Source organism: Camellia sinensis, chromosome 4 (assembly GCF_055761805.1).
Source record: "Camellia sinensis isolate YWXY chromosome 4, ASM5576180v1, whole genome shotgun sequence".
NCBI classification, from domain to species: domain Eukaryota; kingdom Viridiplantae; phylum Streptophyta; class Magnoliopsida; order Ericales; family Theaceae; genus Camellia; species Camellia sinensis.
Genome location: NC_138964.1, coordinates 213,436,434 through 213,463,930, shown reverse-complemented (window position 1 = coordinate 213,463,930; position 27,497 = coordinate 213,436,434). Strand labels below are relative to the sequence as shown.

The 27,497-nt window shown below is 38.3% G+C and overlaps 1 pseudogene across 1 annotated transcript in view; it reads right to left on the bottom strand.

Moving 5' to 3' along the window:
• Positions 1-11,674: 11,674 nt before the first annotated feature.
• Positions 11,675-27,497, bottom strand: part of LOC114283887 (uncharacterized) — a 31,109-nt pseudogene continuing 15,286 nt past the window's right edge. Inside the window, exons 6-8 of the transcript XR_014328363.1 lie at positions 12,792-12,842; positions 12,359-12,528; positions 11,675-12,226 (exon numbers count right to left, since the gene is read on the bottom strand). The product of XR_014328363.1 is annotated as an uncharacterized LOC114283887 (transcript). The remainder of the gene's footprint in view (positions 12,227-12,358; positions 12,529-12,791; positions 12,843-27,497) is intronic.

Sequence of the window (27,497 nt, the reverse complement as noted above, 5' to 3'; positions counted from 1 at the left end):
ATGAGGTCAACCTTAGCCTTGTCTACCTCTATACCTCGAGGGGACACAATGTGTCCCAACACTATACCTTCACGAACCATAAAATGGCTCTTTTCCAAACTCAAAATTAGGTTTGCCTCGGTACATCGTTCTAACACTCTAGTCAAGTTCCTAAGGCATTCCCCAAATGACGGTTCAAACATTGAAAAATCATTCATGAAAACCTTTAAGAATTTCTCCACCATAGCGGAGAAAATGGCTATCATACACCGTTAAAAAGTTGCCGGTGCATTACATAGCCCAAAGGGCTTGCGCTTGTAAACAAAAGTGCCAAAAGGGCATGTGAATGTGGTCTTTTCCTGATCAGCGGGGTACACTAGGACTTGATTATACCCCGAATATCCATCAAGAAAACAGTAGAAACCTGCCCCGCTAACCGCTCTACGATCTGGTCAATGAAAGGTAAGGGAAAATGATCTTTCCTAGTCGAGGAATTCAGTCTCCTATAATCAATGCGCACTCGCCACCCAGTAGTGGTTCGTGTGGGGACTAACTCTCCTCTCTCATTCTCAACAACAATGATGCCTGATTTCTTGGGCACCACTTGTATGGGACTCACCCACTTGCTATCCGAGATAGGGTATATAATACCCGCATCCAACAATTTCAATACCTCTTTTTTCACCACCTCTTTCATATTAGCATAGTCTCCGTTGCATTTCTCAAGAAGGTTTGGTGTCCTTCTCTAGGTGTATATAATGCATGCACAAGGAGGGATCTATCCCTTTCAAATCAGCCACTGACCACCCTATAGCACTCCGATGTGCCACGAGAACACTCATTAACTGACTCTCCTGCTCTGCAGTCAAGTAAGATGCAATGATGATTAGTAAAGTATCCTGGGGCCCTAAAATGCATACTTGAGTGTGGTCGGGAGTGGCTTCAACTCAAGTGTAGGTGGTGTGACCAAAGATGGTATGGCAGACTCTCTCGACAGAGAAGGAAGTGACTCAAACCGGGCTTTCTATGGAGGAAAATCCGGTGTAGAAGAAGCATTAAGCAAGACATTCACCTCCTCAACTGACCCATCAATATCAAAATTTTCAAACCCAAAATGAGCTAGACAAGCCTCTAAAGGGTTCTCTACAAGAATGGAGGGCAAAACTTCCTCCACAACCTCGTCCATAACATCTACAAATAAGCACTCATCTCTCTCATGGGATTGTTGGAATGCTTGGAAAACATTAAATTTCACTTGCATGTTACCAAACGAAACTTCCATCACCCCGGTACGACAATTAATGCATGCATTGGCCGTAGCCAAGAAAGGTCGACCTAAGATCCCCGGGATTTGTTTCCTAGAACTGGCCACCGGTTCCATATCTAACACCAAAAAGTCAACAGGGAAGTAGAACCTATCAACCTTAACTAACACATCCTCAATCATGCCGCGTGGCACTTTGAGGGACCGGTCAGCCAACTGAAGAGTAACAGTAGTGGGCTTCAACTCGCCAAGCCCAAATTCCTCGTACATAGAGTACGGCAACAAATTGACACTAGCCCCTAAATCTAACAAGGCCCTATCAATGAAATGGTCCCCTATAATGCATGCAATGGTTGCGGCACCCGGGTCCTTAAGCTTAGGAGGTGTGTCATTCAACAGGATGGAGCTTACTTGCTCCATGAGTAGGACCTTTTGGGACACGTGTGTCCTAGATTTACGCTTTTGCGTACAAATGTCCTTCAGAAATTTGGCATATGAGGATACTTGCTTAATCACCTCTAACAGGGGGAGGTTGATTTTTACTTGTTTAAAGACCTCCATCATTGCTTCCATAGAAGCCGCCTTCTTATTAAAAGGGGACAGTGTATCAAGGCATTGAAAAAAGGGTGCCTTAGGCATATATGGTGCCTTGGGCTTAAGTGAAATGCTAGGGACTAAGCCATCCCTCTTATGCGTTTCCCCCTCACCCTTGCTCTCATTGGGTGTACCACTGTTTTCACCCTTCTTAGCTCTAGTTGCATCAGGCACAACTGACTAAGGCTCAAACTCCCTCACACTTCTTAAAGTAATCACCGCTTACACCTGCTCATGGTGCTTTCCATTTCCACCTGAACTCTCTGTCCCGTATTGTTCCTTAGGGTTGGCCGCAGTTTGACTTGGCAATTTTCCCTCCTCTCTCTGATTCATGTTGTTAGTCATTTGACTCAATTGGGCCTCTAGCTTGGCAATAGAGTGAGTGTGAGAGTGAACTACCAATGCTAACCCCTTAAGTTCTGAGAGAACTTCCAACACCTGAGTCTCAAAGGTAGAGTTACCCTGAGGAATAGGCGGGGGTTGTGGTTGCCGGTACGGTTGTGGGGGTCTATAAGGTTGCGGTGGTCGGTAGGATGATTGGTTAGCAAAATTATTGAAATTCTGCCTTGGTGGTGGAGGATTGTAAGAAGTGCCTTGTGAAGAGGGTCTCCATGAAAAATTAGGGTGATTTCTCCATCCCGGATTGTATGTGTTAGAGTATGGATCATTACCCGGGTTGGAGAATTCTTGAGCCGCATTCACATGCTCTTGGACTAACTCTGGAAATTGTGATGCCAAAGGGCACTCACTTAAGTCATGAGCAGGGCTCGCACATATAACACATGCCTCGTGAAATTGAGGATGATCTTGCTGGGTAGGGGCATGTCCCGCAGCTAATAATTGGTCCATTTTGCGGGACAGTGCCTCTACTTGTTGGGCTAACTCTAGGTTTTGCCCGACCTCATAAATGCCCCCTCTTTTCGGGGCTCCAACTACTAGTTGCCAGACTTGCCGGGCTGCGGAGGTATGGTGAAAGGAATTATCACTTAGGTTCTCAAACAATTGCCATGCCTCAGCATCATTTTTGGACATGAATGTCCCATCACAGGATGAGTCCATGTAGACACCCCATTTTTGATCGCCCTTAAGACTTGGGCACCACTGATGGTTTACTTGGTAGAGAAAGGTGTGTAAGGCAAAGACTCAGTTTCTTCAGCAAGGAGAGAGACAAATCTCAACTTCACACCCCATTTTGGACCAAAGCTATTTTGGATGGTTTTTAGACCTTAAAACCCTCTCTTTCAAAATATTTTTGAAATAAAGTTTCTACAATATTTCGAGACTCACATTTTGTCAAATGATGCGCTTTTCGATAAACTGAACAAGGACAAAGTGGAAATGAATGAAAGAGAGATGAAATCTTTGAAAAATCTTTCAAAACACCTTGTTTAGGGGTTTAGAGTTGAAGAAAAGAGGAGAAGAGAGAAGAAACCTAGCTGAGGAAGAAGTTGGGTATGAATCGCTAAGGGAGAGTCGAGCGGTCCTTGCCAAATCAGGTTTATCTGTCTATGCACTTGGATTTAAGCTATGAGGCCACCATCGTTGGAAATAAGACTTCCGGGGCTTCATTTTGCACTCAAGAATCTCCTCAAGCCGAGTCCGGATGGGGGAGATATGATTGGTTGAAGTTGGGCATCATCCCAGTTGGACCGAAACTGAGCAACCTTCACCAAAACAAGCATAACTTTTTTCACAGTTGGAATTTTGATGCAAGGATGGTTCCATTGGAAATCTTACTTTCGGGGCTTCAATTTGGACACAAGAATGACCTGAAAAGGAGTTCATATGAAGGAGTTATGCCCATTTGAAGTTGGACCTGCAGAGCAGATTTTTCCTGTCGGCCGACCAAACAATGTGCCGACCGACCAGAACAATGTGCCGGCCGACCAAATAAGTAGCAGGCCGACCATTTATAGTAGCTGACCGACCATTTTTGTTGGTCGACGACCTTCTGGTGTATTCTACAAATTGAATGGATGCCAGCTGTGCCAGCTGGAGGGCACAGACTGGATCCTCCATACACGTGTATGGAGGATCTTTGCTCTTGGTTTGAAGCTTCTAAGAGAAGCTTTAGTCCCTTGGCTCTATAAAGGAAGGCTCCCCTCTCCTTTTCCATGGTTCAGAAATTCCAAAGGCATACACACACTCTCTCCCTTTGTATTTCTCCCTTCTAGCTTCAAAGTGTAAGGTTCTTGGCTCCATTACCCTACACCTCATAACCTAACCTCTCCATCATCCATCCAAGCATCTTGGAGCTTGTTTTCAGAGGCTAAGGGACTGGTTTTTGGGACAAAAGGCTGCTGGAGTTCTTGGCTACAAGGGTAACACACTCATCTCCCTTTTTAAGGCTTATCTTGCTTCATACCTTAGCCATACTTGCAAGCTTTTTCGAGCTTTGTCATAAAATGGAAAAAGTCTTATTTTGAGCTCCTCTTAAAGTTTGTTTGAAGACATTTTTCTGTTAGAGGTCATCTACCCCCTTGTATGCTTCATCTCCCTTTTAAGGCTTTATTTTGATCCATATCTTAGCCATACTTGCAAGCTGATTTAAGCTTTATGTATAATCGAAAAAAGTCTTGTATTTGCATTCTTAAGATGTTTCATTAAGGGTACCCCTCTCCCTTTGTCTCTCTTTTGCTAGTGTTTTTGGCTTAATATGGTAGCATGCATGCCTAGCCTTGTTTGACTTTATTTCAGAGGTTATTTGGTGTTAATTTGGCATGTATTACCTCCATCCCATGTTGGTTTGTTGACCCCTTGCATGCATAATATACTTGCTTTGTATTCCTCCATTTTGCCTAGAAATGCATCTTGCTATTAGACCATCATTCTTGCATATTTTGGCTTAGCTTTGTGAAGCTTTTGGTCATGTTTTAACATGCTTAAGGTCTGTCTTGAGTCTTTGGAGCCATGCTTGCCATGCTTTATATAGCCTCTTTGTATTCTAGCTTGTTGGCTTCGGGTGTGTGAGTCGTTAGCATGCCTCATTTGGTCTATTTCAGTGATTTGGAATCATTCGTCATACCATTTCAGTTCATGTTTTATGCCTACATGCTTGCATTTGTTACCCTTTTAATGCCTTGAAGAGTTGTGGTCTTATGCTCCATGTTTGGGCTTTGGTGTATGTCTCTTTGTTTAAGTCATTTGGGATGCTATTTATGTGGGTTTTGGGGCTTATTCTAACATACCATAGCTCTGATTTTTGTTGGTCTAATGCCCATGTTTGTCTCTTTTATGGATGCTTAGAGTTTCCTTCTTCATGCCTTAGGTGATGGGCCTTGGGGCATGCATGCTTGCATATGTGATTTGTGCTCTTGTTGCATCATTTTGGCCACTGTTTTGGGGCATGGCTGAGGCCTCCCATTTCAGTTTAAGACCACCCTTGTGCATAATTGCATACTTGGCATGATGTATGTTGCATTATATTAGTTGCAGGTTTGCATTATATCTTGTTTGCATTTTGCATATTGTTTAGCTAATGGCATCACACGACCTTGTTGCATACTTGGCATACTAATGTGACATTAGATTAGCTTGCGTGTCTTGGTAGTATTGCACGGTATTAGGCTAGCATGCTCATATTGCATTGCATTAAGTTGCATCATTTTGCATTATAGATGACATACATGCATTGCATTAGGTTTGGTTTGGGGTGTCAAACTAAATCTGAGGAATGGGATGCGTTCATACTTGAAATGATGTAACGCGCCTCACTCCTCGGTCGTCGATCTCCTTGATCTCAACAGGATAGGTTGTTGGCATTCATGTGTTTTGTCGCATGCATTTACATTGAATGGAAAACTTGGCCTCGTAGGCCATCATGCATCAAAGCACATAATTGATGGCCCGAGGGTCAAGAGCCACGCTCCCTTGAGTCCATTGCATGATAGGGAATATGGCCATGCTCACATTTGCTTGAAAATTCCATGCCATACACTGCTTGCCCTCTGCTGCTGTCAACTGCAGGATTCTGCCGAAAGAAATAGCCGACCGGCCATCTCTAGTGCCGACCGGCCATCAGTGTCCAGCCGATGACACAAGCTTTGGCCGATAATCCCATTCCCATGGCCCGTGGCCTTTTGTCCTGGCCGGTGGCCTTTTGTCTTGGCCGGTGGCACTCCACAGCACTCAAAAGGAAGCTTAAAGCAGTTCTGGAAACTTTCATAATTTTCAGAGGAGCAAGGCAGTGTAAACAGAGGCAACAGTGGCATGGTACCGGGTTTCCGAGCAAGGCGAGTCAAGCATGCATTATCCACGCATTCTGAGGCAGAGCTGTGGCGGTCTCTTTAGTTTCATATTTAGACTGTTTATGTAATTAATTTATTGATTAATTAAAAGTTTTGTAATTAATTAATTAGTTAGTCGGCTAGTTAATTAGTTAAATCTGTATTATTTATTCGGACCCTCCGAGCGAGGGCAATTGTATAATAAGTGTGCGTGAGTGTGTGTATGTCTTCCAACCCCACGTCTTTCTCTCTTTTTTTTACTAGCTTATAATGGTTAGATTAGGGCATGTTTAAATTAGCATACTTACGTTCGCATGTTTGCATTCATTCATCTGCTTTGCATGTACCGGGCTCAGCGCATCATACTAACTGCATTTGTATTTCAATTCTAAATTGAATACATATTAGCTGTAACATATCATTCTTAGAATAGCCGAGCCTATTTCTAGTTGCATTTTGCATGTGTTGCATTAGCCATTCTAACATGAACTAGGATCATACATGATTACTAACTAGTTTCTTGTTTTGGCTCGGAATACTCGGTAAGCTTTTATGCTTTAGCATCCTTGCATGCGTGTGAGTGTTGCCATGATAGCATGCTTTACCATGAGGCTATGTGCTTATATGATATATCTGCCTGAATGCCTGTGGGTGAAGGTTGGATTATCTGAATTGGAATAATGCATTGACTGTGAGTTTTAAGCCCACTAGATAGTGGCAAAACTATCTTTTCTAAGCCCACCTGAAGGTGGCAAAACCTGCATTTTTTAGCCTACTTACGAGTAGCAAACCGCTTTCAAAAACAAACATGAAATGTTTTTATTCCAATTCAGGCGATTCAGTCTACACTTGTATGCTGCGCGCATCACATAGTAAATCTAGGCTAATAACCGGAATAAGAATGCGTAATGTTTTCAAAACAAGATATCATGGTTAGTAGAGGCGAGCGGGGGTGCTCATAGTTGACCTTTCCCAATCGTACCCAAGTTCCCGAGCCGAGGCAACTTTGGTGATGACGGACACGTGGCCATAGGCAAACGAGTCAGGGTTTCCTAAATTCCCCCATAAAAAATATTTAGGTGGCGACTCTGTATCTGGCAAAGCAGTCCATGTTTGGCACTTCTTCCTAAAAATCTATTTTCTCAAAATGATTTGCTGGATTTGGACTCTTTGGTTCAGATTTAGAACCGTGACAATTTGAGAGTCCGAACTGTAGTGGGCCCAAATGAACAGAACGGGATTTTCCCCCCCGGGGCGTTCGGGGGCGTCTACAGTCCACCATTTGGCAGTGCAGCTCAATTAAGCCATAATAAAATGTTTGAATAAGTTGCCAATCAGGCACTTGGTGGTGGGGACACTGTTGGAGAAGGTCTCGAAGTCTTTCCCACGTCTCATGGAATTGCTCACCATCCATTTGAGCAAAGTTTGTGATGGCTCGCCTCAATTGGTTGGTTTTACCTATGGGAAAGTACTTCTCCAAGAACCGTTGCTATAATTGGTCCCAAGTTGTGATTGAATTAGCAGGTAAGGAATTCAGCCAGTGTTTGGCTTTATCCTTTAATGAGAATGGAAACAATCGCAACATTAAGGCCTCATTTGTGAAATTATGGATCCTCACTTTCGAGCAAATTTCCAGAAATTCATTCAAATGTTTGTAAGGATCATCATGAGTTAGTCCATGGAATGGTGGGAGCATTTGTACGGTGCTGGACTTAATCTCATAATGAACGGCAGTGGTGTTGGGTAATTGGATGCATGATGGTGATGTATATGCAGTGGGTGTGAAATAATCCTTAAGGGTCCGGTTAGGCACATTCAGGACATCTGGATCTGCCATCTCTAATTGCTCAATGTATGAATATGAATACTCAAGCCTAGGAACATAGGCAGAGGCCCTAAGTCTCCGAAGAGTCCTTTCTAGTTAAAGGTCCAAACACCACAATTCAGGGTGACAAGAACGACGCCCGTGCATACACTACCCCCACACACACAAAAAGTTCCAACTCTGTGCACTAAGTTATGAAAGCAAAATACCAAAGGGAGAAATACTCATAGCGGTTTAACGAAAACGCTTTACTCGTCTTGCGGGTGCTTGACGTGTAGACGTTGTCTCCAACCTCTAATTGAGCTTCGTCTTGCTTTTTAGCACTTTGGTGCTTTGCTTGCGAGTGTTTGCTTCTGTTTACGCACTGAATGTTGCGATTTTTTTTTTTTTTTTTAAGCTCGGTTGCGCTCCGCTTGCACTTCGGTGATAGCTCCAATTTCAAATGCTCTGCACACTTAAAACCATGAAAGCATAAAATCCTAAACTAAAAATTAAAATAAGAATGTAACTTTAAATTAACTAATTCCGCCAGAAGTCCCCGGCAACGGCGCCAAAATTTGATGGGTCGTTGAACACACCAAAATTAAACATTAAACTACACCAAATTCTTTTAGAATAATGGCAAGTCTAGGTATCGATCCACAGGGACAATTGTGAAATTAAACTAATTTAATTGATAAATTCTTAAATTAATTTTGATGAAAAGATTGATTGATCATAACCTAGTTTAATAACGAATAAATTAACTAAATAATTAAATTATCAATTATAACTGAAAATGGATTTACTGAATTGGGGAAAAACCTAGGGCGAAGAGTCCACCACTAGTCACATAAATAGGGTTTTCAAATTGAAAACAATTATGTTGTGGTTCGAACGGAATAATGCTTCATAACTACAAGTTCAAAGCATTTAACAAGAAAATCATCACGTTCAATGTACGAGTACGAACCATCTCAAGTAGTACGAATCGTTCACTTTAAACTAAGGTAGTGATACGACTCGTCTCTCGTAGTATGATTCGTCTCATACCTTGAATGTGAAAGAATAGAAAACTCTTGTATGGAAAACATTCAACGATTACAGAAAGCTGAATATTTGAAAAAATAATGGAATATATATATATATATATATATATGAAACTTCTAAAACACCATACAAGTGTTCAAACCTTTACATAATTAAAAATCCAAAAAGAAAAACCTATTACATGGCTAGGGTTTCATCAAAACCCTAGAAAATGAGACTAGTCACTCATGGAGAAGTGGAACGAGGTAGATGGAGAAGAAGCCACCATGGGAGACATGCTTGAAGCTTCAAGTTCCTTTTCCTTTTCAAACCCTAGCCTCTATTTCTTGACAAAACAACTTCAGAACCCTAATCCAGCCTTTTTCTTGCCTATTTATACTTCTGATGTCTTTTCAAACAGGTTTAAAACATCTGACACGTTTTTCCAGAAAAAGTCAACACACATGCGGACACAGTCAACTCTCTCCAAATTCTGTCTTTTTGCCCATTTTATGTTCCGACTATGTACAACCTGATTGACATTCAACACACATAAAGTATACATTTTGATAAACAAGTGAAGTTAAGAGATCCTAATTAACGGTCTCAATGATGTATAATTTGACCTTAATCACAGGTTGCTTTATATATTCCACTGGTTTTTTTTTTAATTTTATTTTAAACAACAATAGTAAATTATAACATAGGAGAGAAGGGGGCGAGCTTTGAAATCCAAACTTAAAGATTGCTTTATGTATGCTGATTATAACTCATGTCAGGAGAAAATTTGACCCCAAAAAAATTATGAGATATTTTGGAAATATGGTAAAAAATTAATTTTTTATTTTTTATTAAGTTTTTTGACTTTTTTAGAAAGTGATTTGAGAAGTTGATAAAAAGTTACTTTTGATTTTTTTTGTTAATATTTATTTAGAATGTCACATCACAATCAAATGACCAAAATACCCTTACTCAATTTAATAAATTTATATTTTCACCCATGTATAACCCTAAACAACATAAATGATATAATGGTAATTTCTCATGTAGCTTTTTAGACTTGTCAAATTACTTCTTGTTAAAAAAATCAATCTAGCTTTTTACTCCCAAGCTGCAACACGCACCTTTTAATCTTGGTTTCCAAATGGGCACCATATAAGAAATAATTTCACTAAATTCACAATGCTATATTCAAATAATTTTTTCTGTTAATTTTAAAAAAATTCCTTGCAATGTTAAATTGATGTGATCTTCACAACTCATATTAACATAATTTTTAAAAAAATTAGTTGGCCTCCCACGCGTTTCATGCGTGGGGATTGCGCTATAGTTTCAATATAAATATTTTAAAATTATGTTTGGTTTATAAATTTGAAAAGTGAAATATATCTATATTTATACTTAATTTGTTTATCTTTTGTTTTTTTGTTTATAAATTTCTTCTTAAATTAATAGATATATGAACATAGCTATATGTCATATCAGATGTAAATATATTTTCACATTTGAAGTAAAATAAAAATATTTTTGATAACCAAGTCGACAAATCTATAGGAAAGAGCACTATATTTATTTACTAATAGAAAAATAATTCATCTATCTAATTTCTCTGAATAACTTGACAAGTAAAATTTAAAATCCACACTCAAATATTCATTCAAACTTTCCTTATATATATTTAGGAAAGAAATTGTATAGTTATAACACTATTATTGATAATAAGTATTCAATGCGATCTTGTCCAAACGTTACGTACAAACATATTGATGTTGATGGTTTGATAATAATATGCATACGGTATACATCTTATAACATAAATTTAACCAAAAAAAATTTGACAAAAAAAATATGTTCATTATATCACTCCATACAGTAACTTGTTTTCATAATATTATACATTATAGTAGATATATACAGCGAAGATTTGTTTGCAAAAAATAAGAAGAAGAAATACTCTGTGCTAGTGTGATTATGTACAATGTGTATAGATACATCCTTATCTTTTTTGATGTTCAAAATTTTTAATTTTGCGCGGTAAAGTCTTGTCATCGTATTTGAAGTTCCCATGTTCCCCTTTGATGTAGTTGCATTATGCATCTACTGCTGAGTTGCTTTCTCTATGAATGAAGGTGATTTTACAATCTTCGAAATTCTGTCTTCTTCAGATGTTTCCTATGAGTTTCCATACGATGTTGCAATAATCTCTGTGTATTGTGTAGAATTCTTTCGATTAAGAATTTTACATCACTTTCTGCCCATATCTTTGGCCATTCATTTTCTGCTACAATTTGTAATCCACACAAACATATCCACACGAAGAGGACACAGATTAGCAAACAAACAACTCTTAATTGAATAGGGGAAAAAATAAAAATAAAGATTAAAAAAAATAATTGAAGGAATGGGAATCACTCAAAAAAGGCAATAAAAATAAAAATAAAAATAAAGATTAAAAAAAATAATTGAAGGAATGGGAATCACTCAAAAAAGGCAAGCATCAACAACCCCATGTTCTGATATAAAAAATAAATAAATAAATAAATAAGAGACTAAATCTCACCCTACATGGAAAACTACAAAGAGCAAATAGCTGAGCCAATGAGCTTGCCTTAGCGAAATTAAAAGTTAAAAACTTTAGACCTTGGAATTTGGTAGATCCAATCCAACCTATAGAATTTCCAAGCTCGTTGTTTACTTAAAACTCTAGTGTTCAAGTCAGAAGTTAGAAACTTAATAGAGCAGGAAAATATTTATTGATACAATAAATAGCCAGTCATATGATCACATAATATCCAATCTCATTAGAAAAATTCATTAGTTCAAGCTCAAAACCTTGTACGAAAATTGTAACATTCATTCGAGTGATGTATTGTCTCAGATGCAAGAAAGTATCCCAAACTAACCTGTTGTAACTAAAAAGTCTTGTCAAGGCATAAAATATACAAACAGTATGTCTGTCGTGAAATAATTTGGTATAAAAAAGTTGCAAGATCTAAAATTTCACATGCAGGAATTGGCTTCTAAGAAACAGGAAACCTCAATAAATGAAAGGAGCAGCAATCCACAAATAAAAAGCCGCTGAGGTGAATTGAACTAATTGTCATATGGCTATGGAGCAATGTTAAAAATCAGAGAGGCTGCGTCACCATTTAGCTTTTTACTGCTAATTTTTGGCACATGACCTCTTCATTATTCAAAACAATTTCTGCCAATTGAATATTGCCACTTAGCCCAAATGCCTTGTATGATGGCATAAATGAAAAGTCGTCAAGAAGTTTCGTGCACTTCAACTCCCACTTCGCCATCAAGAACTCAATTAGATGATGCCCGCTGCACAAAACAAAACAAAACAAAACAAATATATAAATACATAATACATTTTTAATAAAATTCAAAGATTAACATTGTTGAAATGTAAACTGCCAACACAAAATAACATTATATGAAACATATGAAAAATACCTTATATTGTGATGGGTTGTTATGAAAACAGATCCTGGAGAATTTTGGAGTAGAAATGTCAGAGTGGCAAAGGGATCATCAAAGCCTTGCCAATATATGCACAATATACATCTCATCTTCAGTTTAATGAAGATAGTTGCATCCCACATGCCCTATTTCAGTCCCATTACCTACAAGACAAGCCAAAATCATCTTGTAGTCTATAAATGCCATCTTCATATGATAGATTGATATGCATTTGTGCTAAAAGGAGATGAAAAAATATGTTGACACAGGTTCTGATCATGAGGAAAGTGTTCAGAACCAATTGTAACCAACAGTATACCACTTTCTTTTCCAAGGCCAAGCAATATAAAATGTTATACCCCCTTTCTCCCTATATGCATCATGTAAATTGGATATTGTAAACAAAAAAGTAAAAAAGATAGCTTACTTTACAATTTAGATTATGTAAATCAGACACTCTTTTCATGTTCGCCAGCACCTGCAGATTCACGACAAAAACTTATTAGATTATTTTATCAAATAGAAAGAAAAGCCACCACTCTAGAGTGAATGAAGAGAAACACCAAAATGAAGTAACAATTTACAACAGTTTGACTAAAGCCAAACACACCTTAATTCTCAAAACCCTCAAACGAAATGAAGCAACAATTATATAACAGTTTTTACTAAAGTTGCATGTAAATAGAAGACATAAATGAAGATTCGTTTACAAATCCCAGAAGGCTATAACCCAAATGCAAATCCCAATTTGTATGTAATACTTGACAATAGATTAATCTTTACCCTATGGAGTAAGAAATGTATCTTGTATTTGCAAGAAATACCATAACCCATTAAATTGGAAACTCATATTAACTAAAATTCGGCTGTGACTGCTCTTCCCAAGGAATTAGGCAATGAAAATAGCACCAAAAACTCCTGCCTCTCTAATGTTTGTTCCTACTCTGTGGAAGCAATACATGATAATATGAAAGGGGTGGGAAATATGAACGGAAAACACTCCATGAAGCAGCTCTGCATGCATCCAAGTGCACACAGTGAAAATAGAAGTTTCTGCTCATTTTTTAAGGATTTAGTTAAATATCAATCTAATTCTCTAAACAAAGTAGTGGTACAGTGGTTAAAACCATGGGTTATTTACTAGATGCACTATAACTAAAGTGCGTATTAAATTCTGCATAGAATGAGAAAGATGCATCTCTAGTTTGGTTAACAGGATAGAAAATGTAGATAGCTCTTTTAGTATGGATATGGTACATCTATAACAACCCAACCTCTGATTTACGTTAATATGTGGTTAAATAAGCTTAATCAGTAATTAAGAGAAATTCCAAATTAAATTGCATGTGTGTGTTGTCTTATTTGTGTTTATATCTCGGTTTGCACATTGAAGGCCATATTGGCATCCGATTCAGAAATTGACTTGGTATACGTGTTATTTAGAATTTTTAGAATTTCATGGTATGTTCAATTGAAATTCGGTTCGGAACGAATAAAATAGAATAAAATAATCTCGCTTAGTTATCTTTGACTCAAACTAATTAAGCTTCATTAGTTGAGCCTATATAAGGCCTCCACACCACCTAGACTCATCTTTTCTTGACCATTTTTGAAAGGGAGTGAAGAGAAGTTTAAACTCATGGGAAGGAAGTTAGCATTTGGGAGGAACTTTGGAAATTGACCTCCTAGCTCAAAGAATTAAGCATCTTAGACATAATTGAACACCTAAGGTAAGAAATCAAACCTTTAGTTTTGTAATTGAATTGGTTCATACATGAATTCAAGAGAATTGAGCTAAAAGATGCAAGAATTAAGCTTAAGAAGTGAAAAGGAAGATCAATTCATACATGCATGTGCATTTCATTGCATTTGGGGCATGTTTTCTAAGAAATTCTCTCATGCATGCAAGAAATTGAGCTTAGTGGTAGGAATTCATCATGTTTTACATCCTCTTATCTCATTTGATTATGTTTTGGAAATTTTGAACCCAAGTTAATACATGCATGGTGTGTGTACTCATAATTCAAGTTTGAATTTGAAGAATCCACTTGCTTTTGAGCCTTGATTTTGAGTAATGATTTTTACTTCATGATGTTTTGCGAGTTTACAAGAGTTTCCTTAAGTTTTTGGCCCAAGAAACCATAATTTACAGCTTTGGGGTTGAATTTGAAGCTTGGAAGCAATTCTGGAAATTCCAAAATTTTGTTTCCATGCTCGAGCGACAAATCCTGTGCTCGAGCGACCATCTTTATTTTTGCACTTCCGCTCGATCGACCAAACGTCCGCTCAAGCGTAAAATTCCTGCTACCAGAAGTTTGCGTGTTTTGCAGACCGCTCAAGCGACAAAAAGTTACGCTCAAGCAAGGGCATCAGTTTCACGCTCGAGCGAGCGTCAAGCGAGCATCGAGCAGATAAATCAAGCAACCAGAATTTTTGCAAAGTTTACAGACCGCTCGAGCGAAGGAATGTGCGCTCGAGCGACCACTCACATTTTGCATGTCCGCTCGAGCGAGCGAAGAAAGCTGTGCTCAAGCGAGACCCCTGTTTTCAGCAATTTTTGTTAAGTGTTTTCAAGTACATTTTAGCATCCTCATTGCATCCTAGGCATTCCTAAGCCAAGATTAAAACACCATAATGAGAATAAGAAGTAAAAACACACCAAGATAAGAAAGAATTAAGTTAATGTTTCTGAGTGTGTAATTCAGTACGTGTTCGTTCTGTAACTGTATAGGTCACGCGCCACAAGACGTCTGATTTGCCTATTCTGTCCGTTTGCCTTGAAGCCATCTATTACTTATGAGTAATAACTTAGTAAAGCTATGTTCAACTTTATTTATTTTCTGTAGAAAGTAATAAGATTTGTTTTCTGAACTGCTATTTGGAATGCTATTTGTGAATCATGAATGAATGTCCATTTTTCTGAAATGTATTTGTGGCATCCTTAGTTCACGTGGCCCTCACCCGAGGGTAACAATACCGTGGCCAATATGCACGTGGCCCTTGCCTGGGAGTAAAAATACCATGGTTTATATTCACGTGGCCCTTGCCTGAGGGTAACAATACCGAGGCCTATATTCACGTGGCCCTCGCCTGGAGGTAACAATACCATGGCTACTTACGCGCAAGATATGAACCCTTATGGCTGTTCGTACCGACTATGCAAAATGTGATATGTCATGATAGCTAAATGGATGTACCACAAATACTTGCTGTCAGAATTACATTCTGGAAAGAATGTAAATCTGTTTCTGAAAAAGATTCGTTTCTGATATAAACTCTGATTTCTGACTCTGTGATGGACATGATTCATTAAAACCCTTTACCTTGTTATTATTCATTGGGCTTCTTCTTACTATTTATATTATGTATGTAGGTGAGCAGGCGCGTGACCAAGCCTAAGCTGCTGCCTGGAGTCTTGGGTTAGCCAGCCACTGTGCCTCCCGGGGATGTTCCCTTTTTGTGATGTCCCATTTTGTAACCTTGCTGCAGATATTTTTGTTTGTTTTGCTTATATATACTTTAGGCTAAGTCCCCATTTGGCTATACTTGTGTAAATGGATGATGTATGACTTATGTGTTTGTGACGTCACAAGTATATACGTAAGTTTGTTTTGAAGATTACTCTCTCATATATGTCAACACAGCTCTATGGACTATATTTATTTTATCTATTTGTTTCCGCAGCCCCTAATTATATGTTGTTCTGTTAAGAGGCTTTTAGTAATCCAACTATTACTGGCTGGTTACAACGCTAAACTTATAGAGGCGGTTTGGGTTGTGACAGAGTGGTATCAGAGCATGTGTTCTACAGCATACACGAGTCCATATGAGCTTAGGATGTCCTAGTACGAAGTAAGGGCATTCCATCTGCATGTGTGAGTGTGTGGTAATCTTTATAAATATGAAAACTGAATTTGAATCTGGACAGAATAAAATTGAAAGAGATGAACAAGATTATTCTTATGTTTCTTTTTACTTGGTGTATGGAGAATGCAAGGGAAAATGATACAAGTGAATCTTCTGAGGCCCGAATGAACAGAATGGAACAGATGCTTGCGGCTTTAATTGAAGCAATGACGTAACAACTAAGACAACAACCTTTGCCTCCTATGCTTCCGCCAGTGCTAGTTGAACCAGACAATAATGACATCATCAATTTGACTCAGAAATTTATGAAAATGAAACTGCCTACCTTCTTGAGTGGCATTGAACCATTGAAGATAGAAACCTGGTTGCTAGAAATGGAGAAGTTATTTGAAGTGTTCCTTTGCTCTGCAACTCATAAAGTACTTTTGGCTACCTACACCCTAAAGAATGAAGCCCGGAGATGGTGGCTGTTGGTTCGAAATAACAAAAGGGACATGATATGGGCACAATTCAATGAGATATTCTACAACAAGTACTTTCCCCAATGCTTCAATGACCGAAAAGTTTTGAATTCCAAGAACTTAAGCAAGGGAAGATGTCCGTAGCTGAGTACGAGGCTAAGTTCACCGAGTTGGCCAGATTTGCTCCTCACATGGTGGACACAAATTATAAGAAAGCACAGAAGTTCGAGGGATGACTAGACTTGGAAATATTTGATTGAGTAGGTGTCTTGAAATCGCCTACTTATGTGGAGGTGCTTGATAGGGCATTGATGGTAGAAGCCATAATAGCAACCAAGAAATTTCAACAAGGGCCAATCATTTTCAAAGAAGCAAAACACAAGATCGTCCAGTAACTCTAGTCAAAGTAGTGGATCTATTCCAAACTGCCCCGACTGCTGAAGAAAGCATAAAGGTACATGTTACCATGCATCAGGTGTGTGTTTCCGGTGTGGCAAGACTGGCCACATAGTTAGGGATTGTTCAATGAGATCCAATGAGGTTAACCGTCCTCTAACAAGTTTAGCCGGGTCTGCTTCTACAACAAGATCAAATGCAAGAACTAATGCCAGGGGCCCTAACAATGAAACGTTGAGGCAAGAGAGAGTGTTCGCACTAGTGCCCGGAGATGTACAGAACACTGAGTCTGTGATGTCAGGTATAATTTGAATTTGTGCCCAGAATGCATATGTCTTGATAGATTCTGGTTCTACACACTCATTTGTGTCGCATGCCTTTTCTCGAAAATTAACTAGACCCTTAGAATTTATGAATTATTTATTGTATATATCTACACCATCTGGGGGTTCTATGGTATGTGCATATATATATATATATATATATCTGGCATGTGATGTTTTGATTGGTGATATGACGTTGTCCGTTGATTTGCTGCCTTTGAGCATTAACCACTTTGATTACATATTAGGTTTGGACTGGTTAACGAAGTATTGTGCATCTATTGACTGTGTAAATAAGTTTGTTGCATTTCGTCCACTTGGTATGCCTGAGCTTGTTTCCATTGGGAATGGAGTAGTTCCTCCACCATACTTGATTTCATTCATGAAAGCCAAAAAATTATTAAGAAAATGTTATCAGGGCTACTTGTGTTGTGTGTTGACTGAGTCTTCGGATAGTACTAATGTGGAAACGATACCTATAGTCTGTGAATTTCCTGATGTGTTTCCTAATGACCTACCCGGGGGGCTTAATTGATAGGGAAATTGAATTTACTATTTATGTAATATTTGGAACACAACCTATCTCCAAGACTCCTTATAGAATGTCAACTTCTGAACTGAAAGAGCTAAAAGTCCAACTTTAAGAACTCTTAGACAAGAAATTTATCCGTTCGAGTACCTCACCTTGGAGAGCCCTAGTCTTGTTTGTCAAAAAGAAAGACGTGTCTTTGAGACTATGTATTGACTATCGGGAGTTGAATAAAGTAACTGTCAAGAACAAGTACCCATTACCGCGAATAGATAACCTGTTTGATCAACTTCAAGGAGCCCGAGTGTTTCCTAAAATTGATAGATCCGGGTATCACCTGTTACGACCCAAACCCGGTACCCAAAGGTTCGGCGTTGTAACAAGATAAAAATGAAATAATTCAAATAATTTTGCAGTCGTAGCACAAGCGGATAAATTAAATAAATTAAAATAAAATAATTGGGTACCAAATGCTTATTTAAAAGGAAACAAACATAGTCATTTGAGTTTTATTGTATTACAAGAGTCCGATAAAAAAAACAAAACAGATAGAAATCTTAAAAAAGAAATTAAAAAAAAAAAAAACACAACGATTCATTCCCCATCTTGATTCCGCTAAATCTCGTCACCTGAAACGGGTAACAGCTATAAACACATAGCAGAGTGAGAAATATTATACTGTGAGTATTAGGATACAAAATAGCTATGGATAGTTATTTAAACTAAACATTTAAGTTGCAAAAATAAATTATTCAAGTGGCAGAAAATGAAATAAAAATTACGTAAATAACTATAACCACGATACAAAGCAGGGGTCACTAGAGTGACAATCAGAACAGGGGTCAATGGATCCATGACAAACAGGGGACCACAAAGTGGTTAAACAGGGGCCTATGGTCATTTAAGTCCCCCAAGGCATGGGACTCCTGTAGTGATACTTACAAAAAATAATTGTTTAGAAGATCATTGCCAAATAATCTCTAAAATTAAACAAGCATATTCATGGGTTTTAATTTAAGCAAATAGAATTCAGAAAATAATCCACATAATTGAAACATTAACCTAACCATAAAACATAAATTATATAAAATAAATTGTGGTAAGTCAAAACATTCGTAAAATATATTATGATAACTCAAGACATATAAAAAATACATTATAATAACTCAAGGTATAATAAAACTCACCTTAATATAAATTTATCCCTATTTTTCTCGCACTCCAGAGCCTTACTTGCTACGCTCCTTACGCTTACTTCGTTTCTATGCTTCACCAACGTACTTCACTTCCCTATTTATACCTAAACAAAGTGTGAGGCCCAAGTCAACTACCTACACATGTTGATGTTCCCTCCCGCCACCTGTACATGGTTGTTTCTATTTAGGCCATCTGTCTTACGCCTTTGTCGTTTTGTTTCATCTCTGCGAATTCACCAAGGGCCAAGTTGACCCTTAGCCCCATCGAAGGCTCCCCTTTTTTTTATATTTATTTATTATGTTATTCCAATTTTAAAAGTCATAATTCCTAAAATTACTTATGATTATTAGTTAGGTTCACGTCTAAAAACCTCACTACCCAACTATAAAACATCACTTACCACTTACTAAAATATTTAATGTGTGATGTCTCGCAATTTATTTCCTTAACAATTTAATCGATAAATTCTCAATTTCCTAAATTATACATTTATTTACTATTATTATTATTATTATTATTTATTTATTTTTTATTTCTATTTATTGTAATTTTTTTAAAAAGAAAATTTGGGTGTCACATCACCAGTTAAAGGTCAAGGTAAAAGATGTAGAGAAAACTGCATTCAGAACTAGATATGGACATTATGAATTCCTAGTCATGCCATTTGGGGTAACTAATGTACCTGTAGCATTTATGGACTTAATGAACAGAGTATTCAAACAATTCCTTGATGAGTTTATTGTTGTGTTTATCGATGATATATTGATTTATTCTAAAAGTAGGGAAGAACATGAGAATTATCTGAGAATTGCCTTACAGACCCTAAAGGAAAAGAAATTATATGCCAAATTGTCCAGATGTGAATTCTGGCTTGACAATGTAGCATTTCTGCGACATGTGATCAACAAGGATGGTGTATCAGTAGACCCACAGAAAATTGAAACCATTGTCGACTGGCCAAGACCAACCAACGTGTCAGAAGTTAGAAGTTTTCTGGGGCTTGCTGGCTATTACAAAAGATTTGTGAAAGATTTCTCAAAACTTGCCATACCTTTGACACAATTGACACAGAAAAATGTACCATTTGATTGGAATGACCAGCGTGAATCAGCTTTTCAAGAGTTGAAAACCAGATTAGTGACTGCACCGATTTTGACTTTACCTAATGGTACTGACGGGTTTCAGATTTATAGTGATGCATCCTACAAAGGTTTGAGTTATGTATTAATGCAAAATGGTAACGTGCTTGCCTATGCTTCTTGGCAACTCCAACCACATGAAAAGAATTACCCGACTCATGATCTTGAACTGGCAGCCGTGGTGTTTGCTTTGAAAATTTGGCGCCATTATCTATATGGAGTAACTTGTGAAGTGTATACTGACCATAAAAGCTTAAAATACTTTGTTACCTAAAAAGAACTGAACATAAGACAAAGAAGGTGGCTAAAATTGATCAAAGACTATGATTTACAAATTTTGTATAATTCAGGAAAGGCAAATACCGTTGCGGATGCGTTGAGCCGAAAATCCATTGGGAATTTATCATATTTGCTCACCAATTAGAATGAATTACTATGTGACTTGGAAAAAGAATGAGATTGAAGTGGTTTTGCATGAACATGGTGGAATTCTAGCTGCTATATCTGCCCAACCCATAATTATTGAAGAGATAAGAGACAAACAACTGCAAGATTCATTCTTGAAAAAGATTGTGGATGAAATCGACTCAAAGCCAAGGCCCGAGTTTGTACTTGAGAATAATGTGTTGAAATTTTAGGGTCGCCTTTAGGCTCGGCTATTCTAAGATGTCATGTGAATGCAACTTGATAACATGTATTCAATTTGGAATTGAAATACAATGCAGTTTGAATGATGCGTCGAGCCCGGTGCATGCAAGACAAATGGATGATAGCAAACGACAAACACGGTGTCTTAGGCGCACCAATGCAAATGCAATGCAAAGAAACACATAAGTGTAGACGAAACAGCATATCATGTGTTCGAGTCAAGTTCTCTAATTCCCCAGCGGAGTCGCCAAAAACTGTAGACCGCCCGAACTCTGCTCCGCGCGCGAGGGCGCGAATTATGGTTCTAGCTACTACAGTTCGGACTCCTGTCACGGTTCTGAATCTAACCTCACAAAGTGCAATGTAAGACTGATAAATCACCAAAGAGTCCAAATCCGGCAAATCGTTTTGAAAAATCGATTTTAATCAAAAAGCGCCAAACATGGACTGCTTTGCCAGATTTCAGAGTCGCCACCTAAATATTTTGTTTTTGGGAAATTTAGGAAACCCTGACTCATGCCTAAGGCCACGTGTCCGTCATCACCAAAGTTGCCTCAGCTCGAGAACTTGGGTACGAGAGGGGAAGGTCATGCAATGAGCACCTCCGCTGGCCCGATCAAAGATCGGCATTTACTAACATGATATGTTGTTTTTGAAAACACGTGTTCTTATTCTGATTTATTAGCTAGCTTACTATGTGATGCGCACATCATATAAGTATAGACTAAATCGTTCAAGTTGGAACAAAACATTTCATGTTTGCTTTTTTAAAAATGGTTTGAAGTTGCTACTCGCAAGTAGGCTAAGACAAGGATTTTGCCACCCTCAAGTGGGCTTAGAAAACAACATGATTTGCCACTCTCAAGTGGGCTTAAAACACACATTTTGATTAATTGTTCCAATTCAAGCAATGAAGCCTTCATCCACAGGCATTCATGCAGTTAAACACATAAGCAGTTAGTCTCATAGCAAGCATGTTATCATGGTAGCACTTACACACATGCAAGATGCTAAAGCATAAATACTCACAGTGTACTCCGAGCCAAAAAAGAAGCTAGTTAGTAATCAATGCATGATCCTAGCTATGTTAAAATGCTTAATGCAACACATGCAAAAATGCAACTAAATAGGCTTAGCTATTATAAGATGTCATGTGAATGCAACTTGATAACATGTATTCAATTTGGAATTGAAATACAATGCAGTTTGAATGATGCGCCGAGCCCGGTGCATGCAAGACAAATGGATGATGCACGCATGCAAGCATAAGTATGCTAATTGAAATATGCCCTAAAACTAACCATCGAAAGCGGTTAAGTAAAAGGGAGAAAGAAATAGGGATTAGAAGACATGCATCACACACATGCGCACTTATTACAACATTGTGCCCTTTCGACGGAGGGTCCGAATAATAAGCTAAGCTAGCTACGCTAAGCTACTTATTATTACAAACCAAACTAATTAATCAAATTAATTAAACTACAAAACCAACTAAGTATGAAAAGCATTTAAATTAGGTGGCCACAACTCCGCCTCGGAATGATGAATGATGCATGCGCGGTCGTGTCCTCCCGGAAATCCACTGTCGTGCCTCATGATGCCTCTGTTTGCACTGTTTTAGACTTCTGAAAATTGTGCCAACCTTCAAGATACTTTTGATCCACCTTATGGACATGCTGAGAAGTGGTCGGCCGAGAGTAGTGGCCATCGGCCAGAGTTTATGGCTATCGACCAATTTTGATAGCCGATCGGCAGACTAAGTGGTCGATCGGCCACTGCTTCCTGCAAATTCTCCCTTTGCTGCAACAGAGCACTAAGAGAGGCGTGACAATGTATTTGCAAAAAACTGTGTGTGCAACCACACTCCTTATCATGTCTAAAACTCAAAGGAGTGTAGTGCTCGACTCTCGAGCCACCAATCACGTATCTCAATGCATGATGGCCAAAGAGGCTGAGTTGCACAAATCAATGACAATGAATGCACACAAATAACACATAGGACTCAATGAACCTCCACCTTATCATACATGATCAAAGGTGTTGGTAACCTAAGGAATGAAGCGCGTTTCATCACTTCAAGTATGAAACGCCCCTCGTCCCTCGTGTTTGGATCAACATCCGATCCAAACACAATGCAATGCAACAAGCATGCAAACATGATGCAACATGCAAACAATATGAACATGCAACAACATGCTAACAACATGCAAATGTGACAACATGCAAACAAAATAAGCATGGCAAGTGAAGGACAAGACACAAGGGCCACGTAATACAATACACAATGGACCAAACCAACCTCAAACAAGCCTCATGCATGCCAAGACAATGGCCAAAACATGCTGAAAATGAAGTCCAAAAGCAAATACAAGCATGCATATACATTGGGTCACAAACAAGGCGTGAAGACAACAACTCTCAAGCGCATTGAAGGAGTGGAAAATGTAATAGTGTGGCAATGAAGTAAGCTCTAAAATTATATTCCAAATGATGTTAAATCATGCACATATGACAAATGAAGCATGCTAATAGGCTCAAAGCTTAAAGCTAGCCAAGGGACTTACACCATGGCCATATAAAGCAAGCCCCAAAGGGCCAAGGTGACTCGAACTAGTCCCAAGGCAGGTCAAAACGAGACCCAAAACATGCTTGAACATGGCCAACATATGCTAGAATTAGAGGCATGAAGCATGGAGCATACAAGGCCAATGAAGAGAATTACACTACACCTACCAAAACCAAGCATGAGATGACTTCACCAACTAAAATCAGAGTTATAACATGGCAAAATGACACCCAAAACACACTAATATGGCAAACCAAAAGACTAAGAAAATATGAGGAAGAAGAACTTCGAAAATATAAGGAAGAAGGAATATATTTCTGTTATATTCAAAACTTCTTATCTTACAAGACCAAATGACACTCCTTATATAGGAGATATTACAAACATCATTATAACCCATTATATGCCACTTACATATTATATATCACCACTATCTACCACTATCATATTATATACATGTCACTATCTGCCACCAACACCACTATCATATTCTATACATGCCACTATCTTATTATATACATTAACACAAATTTCCAGCACTCCCCCTCAAGCTGGATTGAAGATATCTTCCATAGCCAGCTTGCTAGTCAGCTTATCAAATTGCTTCTTGTGTAGTCCCTTCGTTAGCACATCAGCTAATTGTTCACCTGTTAGAAGGTAGGTCATATAGATTATGCCAGCATTGATTTTCTCCTTGATGAAATGTTTATCCACTTCTATATGTTTTGTGCGATCATGTAGAACTGGATTATGAGCTATAGATATAGCTGCTTTGTTGTCACAATAGACCTTCATAGGTGTCGGGTGAGAAAGCTTTAATTCTTCAAGAATTCTTTTAATCCACATTACTTCACAGATTCCATGGGCAACAGCTTTGAACTCTGCTTCTGCACTACTTCTAGCTACCACATTCTGTTTTTTACTCCGCCATGTAACTAGGTTCCCACCTACAAAGGAGCAGTATCCGGATGTTGATCTCCTGTCTGTAACACTTCCTGCCCAGTCTGCATCTGTGTATACTTCAACTTGAAGATGTCCATGTTTCTTGAACAGTAAGCCTCTCCCTGGAGTTCCTTTCAAATATCTGAAGATCTTATAAACGGCCTCAAAGTGCTCTGCCCCTGGTGAGTGCATGAACTGACTTACCATGATGACTGCAAAGGCAATATCAGGCCGCGTATGAGACAAGTAAATCAATTTCCCTACAAGTCGCTGATATTGTTCCCTCTCTTTGACTTCTTCAGCCTTAGCAGCTTGTAACTTCAAGTTAGGCTCGATCGGAGTCTCCACCATCTTACAACCAAGCATACCTGTTTCTCCAAGGAGATCAAGAACATATTTTCTCTGATTAACGAATATACCTTCCTTGGATCTTGCAAATTCCATTCCGAGGAAATACTTGAGGGCTCCCAGATCCTTAATGTGAAATTCTTTTGCGAGTTTCTCTTTGAGGGCTGCTAACTCTGCTTCATCATTACCAGTTAAAATGATGTCATCAACATAAACAATCAAAATTGCAATTTTACTGTCTTTTGAATGTTTATAAAATATTGTGTGATCTGCTTGACTCTGCGAGAAGCCACAACTGATAACTGCCTTCCCAAAACGTTCAAACCACGCTCTTGGTGATTGTTTGAGTCCGTATAATGACTTGTTCAATCTGCATACTCTGTCGCTTCCAAGTCTCTGCTCAAATCCCGGCGGTAGGCTCATGAACACCTCCTCTTCAAGATCACCATTGAGAAATTCATTTTTAATGTCAAGTTGATGTAGAGGCCAATCTGAATTTACTGCAAGAGATAACAGTACTCTGATGGAATTTATTTTAACAACAGGAGCAAACGTCTCCTGATAGTCGATCCCATAAGTTTGAGTGAAGCCTTTAGCCACCAGTCTCGCCTTGTATCTCTCAACGCTTCCATCTGCGTTACATTTTATCGTAAACACCCATTTACACCCAACTGTTTTCTTGTCTTTGGGTAGATCAACTATCTCCCAAGTACCACTTCTCCTTAAAGCATTCATCTCCTCCATGACTGCTAATTTCCAATTCGGATCATCCAATGCTTCCTGTATATTCCTTGGAACAAACAAGTGTGAAATCCTAGATGTGAAAGCTCTATGGTTTTTAGACAGTCTTTGATAGGAGAGGTAATTTGCAATAGGATGTTTAATGCAATTTCGGACACCTTTCCTAATTGCTATAGGAACATCAAGGTCGGAAATAGAAGGAATAGGATTACCTAAAATTTCGATGCCAGAACTCGGGTGGACATTCGGGTCATTAGGATGGACATTCGGGTCATTATTCCTCAGATGAAATCGCTTCCTAGTATAAACCTGAAGCTCAGAATTTAGATCATTTTGTAGTACTTCTCCCCCTAAACAAGAATTTTCTTGACTAGGCACCATAGAACTTGGTTGTCCTAAGTGATCATTATCAGACAGATGTGGTTTTTGTGTAGTATAAATGACATTGGGGAGCGGGATAGAAATATCCCAAAAATGGTCTTCTACTCCACTTGTCTCCCCCTGAAGAGAAGTGTTGGGGAAATAGGATTTTGTTTCCACAAATGACACATCCATACTCACATGAAATTTCTTGATTTGAGGATCGAAACACTTATACCCCTTTTTGTTTGAGGAATAACCCAAAAAAACACTTTTTATAGCACGGGGGTCAAGTTTTGAACGAAATTGACTGGGAATATGAACATAGGCAGTACATCCAAAAACTTTGGCGGGTAAATCAGAAAACAACCTCGTATCAGGAAAAAAACTTTTGAGACAATCAAAAGGTGTTTTGTATGTTAACACCTTTGTAGGCATCCTGTTTATCAAATAAGAGGCTGTTAAAATTGCTTCGCCCCATAAGTATTTAGGAACATGCATGTAAAACATTATAGCACGTGCTACTTCAAGTAAATGTTTATTTTTTTATTCTGCAATGCCATTTTGTTGAGGGGTATCCCGACATGTAGATTGATGAAAAATCCCTTTTTTTTCCAAAAACTCACCCAACTGCTCATTGAAATATTCTGTTCCATTATCAGAATGTAAAATACCAATTTTGGTTTGAAATTGGTTTTCAATCATATTGTAAAAATTTGTGAATAAATTTTTCACGTCAGATTTTTTATTCATCAAATAAATCCAACATAAGCGGGTATGGTCATCAATAAATGTAACAAACCATCTTTTACCAGAAAGAGTAGTGATTTTAGAAGGGCCCTAAACATCACTATGAATCAAATAAAAAGGTTTGGAAGCCTGGTAAGGTTTTGGCAAATAAGTAGAGCGATGAAATTTTGCAAAAATGCAACTTTCACAATGAAAAGAAGAACAATCAATCCCTTTAAATAATTCTGGAAATAAATGTTTCAGATAAAGAAAACTAGGATGTCCTAGCCTATAGTGCCATAGCATTATTTTTTCTCGAACAGAGATTGAACTAGTACTATTAAAGCTCTGAGCTTTTTTATTACTAACAGGTACTTCATCAAAGTAGTAAAGACCTTCAAGCATCCTAGCACGCCCAATCATCATCCCCGAGTTCTGGTCCTGAAATTCACAATGGGATTCAAAAAATGTAACACGACAATTAGAATCCTTAGATAGTTTACTGACAGACAAAAGGTTACAGGCTAAGTTGGGGACGTGAAGAACAGCATTGAGATTAATTTTCTCAGTTAGTTTAATAAATCCTTTTCCTGCAATAGGTGAAAAACTACCATCGGCTATTCTGATTTTGTCATGACCAGAACAAGGGAAATAGGTACTAAATAAATGGGAAAAACTAGTCATGTGATCGGAGGCACCGGAATCTATGATCCACGGAGAGAAGTTTAGGCAAGAGAAGGCTTTAGGATTTCTACCTGTTTGTGCCAACAAAACACTAGGAGTACCGGATGAGAAGTTGGATTTTATCAGCTTTAAGAGTTGATCAATCTGCTCTTTGTTGAAGGGACCTGAATCGGCTTCATTAGCGGTAGGAAAGCCACGATTCT